We start from the raw sequence: 7,927 nt of genomic DNA on the forward strand, positions 1-7,927 counted from the left end.
TTTAAGACTCCAGACGCTATATCTTTTGATAGCTGGGTACCATCAGCTTTCTTCACACATTTGCTTATCCATACGTTTGTCTTCAGTGGTCATATTGAGAAGGTTTAAAAACATTATTTTCTAATTCATTTTTATTGTGCATATCAACCTTTCATCATTCATGTGAGTGTATTAGTGAATTTAATAAAGGCTATTTGGTTATAATTAAATCAAATGTAACTCAAAATGGCTTTAGCAAACAATAAATATATACAATTTGGCCTATACAATTGACAAATATAGGATGATTCACAGATATGACTATATCCAAGCACCAAATGCTGTGATCCAGGCACTATTTTTCCATCTCTTGCCTCTGGTTGGCATAATCCCCATGTAGGTACATATGATTGCTGAGTTTACATTCTGATAGCTTAATTATTCTAAAAGAAAATAAACCTCCTGGGTGGTGCTATTAACTAAAAGGTTGGAGGTTCAAGTTTAACCTTGAACCAGAAGCTTCTCAGAAAAAAAGGCCTTTTAATCTAGTTCCAGAAATGTCATTCATTGACAATTTTGTGGAACACAGGTCTACACTGGAGCATACCAGGTCATTATGTGTCAGTATGAACGTGATAGGACACACACGCGCGCGCACGCACGCACACACACGTTTGCTAAGTAGAAGGACACTAAATGGCAGGCAGACAATGTAAAGCGGACTGTTCTCTGCATACCAATATAGGAAGCCCTGCGGACTCAGTGAAAGTTGACATTGACTTGATGACTGTGAGTCTGCTTGTTGGTGTGATTTTGCATAGTAATATATTCCTTCTACTTCATCATTTGCCTATTTAATTAATTTATTTATTTAAAATAGTATGCAGTGAAACCTCTTTTGCTGATTTTTTTTTCCAGTTTGCTATTAGGCTTAGAAAATACTTCCCTTCCTTAACATTTTGAAAATGTTTTACTTATATTTCTGATAGCTTTTTTTTCAGTAGCTAAGAACTTTACTTAGATGGAATTTCTATTTTTAGTAGCATGAGATATTTTCCCATACATTTTCATCCAGGTGTCTCAACTTTGTTTATTCAACTGTCCATATGTTCCCACCTTACTGAAATTTATCTGTATTAGATATTAAATATCTATGGATGTTATGGTCTTATTCAGAAGCTAGATTCTCATAATGACTTAATTCTGTGGCACAGTATTTCATTTATTATAATTAAAAATATTAATTAATGTGTAATAAAATTAGTTTTTTCAAGATATACCTTTCTATCATATTTACATGGATACAAATTCTTATGACTATCACTTCAGAACTATACAATATAAGATATATAATGTAATATATTATTTTTATCATATATATAATCATATATTCAATATAATATATTAATATTTCAGGACCTCATAAAATATCTTCGTGCTATTCCTTTGAATAGATCATCAATTTCTCATGTTTAAATTATGACTAAAGTTGAAGAAAATTAGGGAAACTTTACTAGAGTCATAGTATGACCTTGAGCCAATACCACATGGATTTTGAGGACATATCAAGAATAAATTTGCTACCTTGAACAACACTAACAGATCTGAATGAGCTAAAAATATCATTTATGAAGAAATTGGAGTTCATTAAAAAGAGAGAAAAGATCCAAGTGCATATCAGAGGAAAAGAAAAATCCAAGGGGTGTGCCAGAAGAGATCTGCTCTTAATTGCAAAGTAGAGAAAACAAATGGAAGCAATGATGAAGTAAAGAGCTGAATAGAAAATCTCAAAGGGCATCTTGAGAAGACAAAGTCAAATATTATAATGAAATGTGCAAAGACCTAGAGTTACAAAATAAAAAAGGGAGAATATGTTCAACATATCTGAAACTGAATGAACTGAAGATTCAAGCATCAAGTTGCAAGATCATATGGCGAAAACATTGAATGATGTAGTAAGCATCAAAATAAGGTTGAAAGAATACACAGACTCAGTGTACCAAAAAGAACTAGTCAACAGCTACCATTTCAGGAGATGGCAATGGTACTGAAAGAAGAAGGTCAAGCTTCCCTGAAAGCATTAACCAAAAACAAGGCTTGAGGAATTGACCAATTGAAATATTCTGACCGGTTAATGAAGCACTGGAAGCTCTTACTTAGCTAAACCAAGAAATTTAGAAGACAGCTACTGGGTCAACACTGAGGAATAGATCCATATTTGTACCCATTTCAATAAAAGGTGACCCCAAAGAATGTTAAAACTCTAGAACAATATCATTGCTATCTCATGTGATAAAATGTATCTGAAGATCTTCCAACAATGGTTGTAGCAATGGTGACGCCATAACTACTACAATGGGCCCAAGCACATGACAATTGTGAGGATGGAGGAGAACAGGGAACTGCTTTGTTCTATTGTGCATAAGTTGCTATGCATTGAACAGACTTGGTGGCATCTCACAGCAACAAAAGGAACTTCCAAGATTCTTTGCCAACATCATAGTTCAAATGGATTGATTTTTCTTTGAATGTCCTTATTCAGTGTCCAACTTTCACATGCATATGAGCCAACATCATAGTTTAAGTGGATTGATTTTCCTTTGAGCATCCTTAGTCAGTATTCAACTTTGACATGAATATGAGCCAATTGAAAATATCATGGTTTAGTCCTCAAAGTAAACTCCTTGCTTGTCAACACTTTAAAGAGGTTTTGTGTAGCAGATTTACCTAATGCAACTCATCTTTTGATCTCTTGACTGCTGCTTCCATGAGCATTGATTGTGCATTCAAGTAAGACAACTTCCTTTGTCAAAATCCTTGACAATTTCAATTGTTTCTCATTTATAATGATGTTATCTATTGGTCCAGTTGTGTGGATTTCATTTTTCTCTCAATAAAGTATAATCCATACTGAAGGCTGTAATCCTTGATCTTCATCAGCAAGTGCTTCAAGGCCTCCCCACTTTCAGCAAGCAAGGGTGTGTTAACTGTATATTGCAGATTGTTAATAAGACTTTCTCAAATCCTGATGCTATATTCTTTGTCATACAATCCAGTGTCTCTGATGATGTGCTCAGCATACAGATTGAATAAATATAGTGAGAGGATACAACTCTGACACATACTTTTCCTGATTTTAAACCATGCAGTATTCCTTTGTTCTGTTCATACAACTGCCTCTTAATCCACATACATTTCCCACGTGAGCACAGCTTTCTGGAATTTCTATTCTTCTCAAGGGTATCTGTATTAGTCTAGGTATATTAGGAAACAAATCCACAGAAACTCATGTCTAAGAGAGAGTTTTTTGTTTTTGTTTTTCTTTTTTTAAAAATTTATTTATTTATTTATTTATTTATAAAACATTTTATCAGGGGCTCATACAACTGTTATCGCAATCCATACACACATCAATTGTGTAAAGCGCATTTGTACATCATTCTCAAAACATTTTCTCTCCACTCAAACCCCGACATTAGGTCCTCATTTTTCCCCTCCCTCCCCGCTTCCCCCTCCCTCTTATAAAGGTTAAGTGCACATCAGGAAAACATTCCAACCTAGTGCTGCCCAAGCCCACAAGTCCAACATTAACCCATATGTGTGACATCAATCCACAAAGTCCTCCTCCATCTCACAAAACACACACTATGGTGCCAACTTCAGGTGGAAAGCTGAATCAGTGAACATGTAAGCATCTCAGTGCTGGCAGGGGTCTCCACAGGGGTGCTCCAGCACCCAGGGCTGCATTTGGGTATGTCCATGTGGCTTCTCCTTGGGGATGTCTTTCAGGAAGTGAGCTTTGCAAGCTGAAGCAGGGAAATGGCTAAGGCAGTTGCACCCTGGTCCGACCAACAGAAAGCAAGAGACCCAAGAACTAGAAAGGTGAGGCTCACTGAGCCATTTATCCCTCCGCCCTTCAATTAACCCCACATGTGTTTATTGGCCAGGTCGGCACAATAAAGTAACTACCTCACTATTCATAGTTTGTTATCATCCACACAGTGGAATAATTTTGCATACTCAATAAAACACAAGTAAACATCTTTTCCAGTCAATTGGCTAATTAACTGTTGTTAGTTTTGGTAGACTAGAGAAACAAATCCAGAGAGACTCATATGTCTATAAGAAAGAAGTTTATATATAAGAGCAATTGAATATTGAGAAAACATCCCAGTCAGTCCAGATCAAGTCCATAAGTCTGATATTAGCCCATATGTCTGATACTGGTTTATAAATTCCTCTTGACTCATGTAACATATGCAATGATGCCAAATGCAGGAAGATCACAAGCCAGTGGGTGAAAAGTCTAGTGGATCTAGTGGCAGTGGAAGTATCTCAGCACTGGTGTGAGTCTCTACGTGGCTCTTCTAGCTCAGGGCACTAGTGTAGCTCCATGTGTCTCTTCAGCTGCAATGTCTCCCAGGGAGTGAGCCTAGCAGTGCATAAAGCTTTGCCCTGAGTAGTGTGTCTGAAGTGGATTGCTGTGACATCCCTGGTCAGTCTAGGGAGGGGCAATCTCACCCCCAGGACATACCCCTGGGGTATGGAAACGGGAGTACTAAAGTGTCCTGGTAATTAATCCTGCCCGTAGTATCAAGATCAGGATGGTCAGAGGGTCTCAGATCCAATCCTGTAAACTTTTCTAAACTCTAATCCCTATTATCCCTATGTATCCCAATCAAAGTCTCTTCCATGGTACCACTTGTGACTACAATTGTTACTGGACTTCAGGTTTTGGTTTGATCAAGAGAAATATTTACTTTTGGAAGACATAGGGCATCATAGCAAGATAATTTTATTTACAGAAGAAGAAGGGAGACAGAGCTTTCCACTCCAATAACAAGTTACAGTCTTGAACGCCCACAGGGTAAGCTCTACTTTGTCCTATAGGGTCACCATGAGTCAGAATTGACTTGATAGAATTGAGTTTGATTTTTTATTTGAGGAAGTAGAAATCTTTACCAGCCATGCAGCATGGCCAGTGCTGTTCTTTTGTGCCTCCCACATGTATTTCTACCAAGGGCAGTTCCACCCTGTCCTATGGGATCATTATGACTCTTATCAACTTGAGGGAAATGAGTTTGGTTTTTTGGTGTGTATGAGATTCTTGGGAACTTCCACCAGCAGGGGAACTTCAACTTGGGGGAATCAAGAAGTTATGGGAAATGTAGTCCCAAGATGTTGTTGTGGACACTGCACGTGATCTGTTCAAATTTCTGTTTTTACTCTCTTGCTCTGTCTCAGAATAGTGAATTGATTTACCATTAATCATGATTTTTATGATGATTTCCTTTGTTTTTCATATCTTGTTTAAGTAGCACATAGCTATAAATCCTTGGGGCCACTTGATGACCTCAAGTTAATGGTTTCCTTCATTTTTGTCTCATCTAAAACTTGTTTAAAACTTACTAAAATGGTCTATATCAAATATATTTGAATTGGGTTTGTTTTCCCCCACCTAAAATATTTCCTATGTGAAAAACTTCTGGATGTACCAATGAGAGGGGTAGATTAAGGAAAATGAAAAGGTTGGAAAATGAACTGCTAGCTGCAACAAAGCCTTTTTGTTACCCAGTTTATAGGTCCTTGTCTTGTTTCATTGGCCAATTGAAAAGAGCAACAGAAAAGGAGTATCTCAGGACCTTGTAAGTTGGGGGATCTCCTTAGACTTCTAAGATTCTTACTTATTCTCTCTCTCTCTCACACACACCCTTTAACCCGCCTCTGTCCATAAATGGAGATCCAGTAGGTGAGTCATATTATCCTGGATATTCTCTAGAAGGATCCCTGGCTTAAATAACAGACTCAGTGAGACTGGTGGGTGAGCTCCTGGGTTCCTTCCAGGGATTCTTGAATCCAGGGCTAGGTGGAGGATAGGGACACCTGGGCTGCCCACACTCTTGAACCTGGTCTAAGCTGGAAGGAGTGTAGAGATTTCAGGATGGACTGCTGATGACAAAGATTAGCAATATGGAAGATTGAGAGGGTGAGGCACAGGCCAAGTAGGGAGCCCTAAGAAAAAAGTAGAAAAAAAGCAGCATGGGGAGAGGTATTAGTCTAAGTGTTTTCAGTCTTGACTTCCAAATCGCTTCCCTTAACCCGAGCTATAGAGCAAGCCCTTTGTATGAACAGGATCTTGAGTGTCTGCAGGACAGCCTGAGTGGGATACATGTTGGGGTTATGCAGTAATGTTCCTCTTGAGTGAGCTAATAGCATACCATGTGGTGGATAAAGATCAAAAGAAAGGGAAGATGGAGAAAGAAATTACAAATCTAATATTCTTTACTGAGCCCTTACCCCCAAGTGTCTCACCAACCAATCTTGGGAATGGAGAAGGGGTGCACGCGTGATGGTGAGGAAGGAATATTGAAGTAGAAGACTGCCTGTCCTCAAGGACTGTCCTAGTCCTCTGACTTCAGCCTCTGTTTCTTGGGAAGCCAGGGCTAAGGGAAATAGTGTAGTGCAGGGTTGGAAAGTCTGTAGAAGGGAACTCTGACTTATTGCCCCTAAAATTAATATGGAGGTAAGTTCCAATACCCTCATTTTAAAGATGAAGAAATCAATACTCCTTACATCCTACAGTCACTAAGAATTGGAATCAAGGGATAAGCCCAGGTTTCTTTTTGTTCTAAGCAAAACAAAACAAACAAGGATAAAACTGCCTGAGGCCCCAGCCAGCATGTCAACATTTGAGCCTTATGCTCATCTATATGCAGCATTTTTTCTGTAACCCAAATTCCTTTAGTTTTTCCAACTGTTGTTTTATGAAATAATGTCTCTTTTACAAACTGCTAGTGAAATTTCTCCAAAAGTTATTTGCAAGAGAAATGCCAATAATATGACAATTCTTGGCTCTCCAATCTAGAAACATGTATTAACATCTTTAGACTTCGATATTCCACAAAGGGTATACAACATTTACTTATCCATTTCAAAGATTTGCTGTGAACATGAAAGAAAATATTCTACATCAAACAGGTTTAACTATACATGGTATTATTATTTGTACTATTATTAATATTATTAGAACAAGTCCAGCTGAAGTTCAGTACTACTTCAAAAATTATCTATAGTCCTGAACCCTTCTCATGTTAAAAATATGTTCTATTGATAACCATTTGCTTTCTTCAATAGATGTCTAGCTTCTTCTAAATATTAGTTTAACATTCTGTATGGTTCATAAGCTGGATGTATTTTGTACTGTGTCTAATTTGCAAATAGGAAAAGACATGAACTAGGAACCATTTGGTAAATTAATGAAACATTTAACAATTATACAGATTTTGTGACTTCAAATCAGTACATTAAGGTTTCTTATTCACTTATCTTTAATTCATGTGTAGTTCATTGATGCAAATGTTTTGGCCATAACATTTCTATTGAATCAAACATATGCTCCATTAAAGACTCCATGTGACCTTAGAGCCTTATCTGGCTTTTTAACTTAACTCTAATGATATTAATGATGGAACACATTCTCATTTCCTGTAAATTTTTTACAACCCTTTCATGCCACTGCTTCCCTAAGTAGTTGCTGGTGGCACTTGTTAGTACAGAGAAAATTGTGTCGTATCTATTTGCCTATTTACTTTATCTAATTATGACTAGGACTTCTTTTCTTTTATTTTAAATTTAATATTAAAATATAACAACTTTTCTTGACAAAGAAGAAAATCAATAGGCAACTGCAAGAAAACAAAGGTCATTATTAAATACAACCATTCAGAAGTAACACCATAGCATGTTATGTATATATTTCCTTAAGTATATATTTATACAGTTGTTTTATTTTTCTTAATATATTTACTGTCTATTTTACTGTGAATATTTTCCAAATATATAAATATATTTCTTCAACTTCATTTCTATGCATTTCTGCTTTTATAACATGTAAATAAAACACAATTTTATCAATCGATATTGAAGGAATTTTAGATTACTTCTAATT

The sequence above is a fragment of the Echinops telfairi genome, unplaced genomic scaffold (genome assembly GCF_000313985.2).
Source record: "Echinops telfairi isolate 266 unplaced genomic scaffold, ASM31398v2 ScPeMD7_1;HRSCAF=3_0, whole genome shotgun sequence".
Taxonomy (NCBI): Eukaryota; Metazoa; Chordata; class Mammalia; order Afrosoricida; family Tenrecidae; genus Echinops; species Echinops telfairi.